The sequence below is a fragment of the Myotis davidii genome, unplaced genomic scaffold, assembly GCF_000327345.1.
Source record: "Myotis davidii unplaced genomic scaffold, ASM32734v1 scaffold759, whole genome shotgun sequence".
Taxonomy (NCBI): Eukaryota; Metazoa; Chordata; class Mammalia; order Chiroptera; family Vespertilionidae; genus Myotis; species Myotis davidii.
The window spans coordinates 135807-136233 of record NW_006290636.1 but is presented as its reverse complement, the minus strand read 5'-3'; positions in this window follow the sequence as shown (position 1 = coordinate 136233).

Genomic DNA, 427 nt, shown 5'->3' with positions numbered 1-427 from the left:
GTCACCTCTTACTGCCCCCCTCTCCTGGCCTGGTCACCCTTAACTGCATCCCATTGACAACCAAACCAGGTCGCCTCTAACAGCCCCCGCCCCCGATGGCCTGGTCTCCCCCCAACTTCACTCCCTGTTGGCCTGGTTGCCCCTCACTGTCCCCCTCTGCCAGCCTGGTTGCCCCACTGCTCCCTTCTGCCATCCTTGTTGCCCCTCATTTGTCCGACTGCCGGTTTGGGCCCGATCCTCAGGACATCCCTTTCACAATCCGAGACCACTGGCTCCTAACTGCTCACCTGCCTGCCTGCCTGATCTCCCCTACTGGCCTCACTACCAGCCCTAACAATCTCTACCTGACAACCTGGTTGACCCCAACTGACCCCCCACCAGCCTGGTCACCCCTAACTGACCCCCCACCAGCATGGTCGCCCCTTAC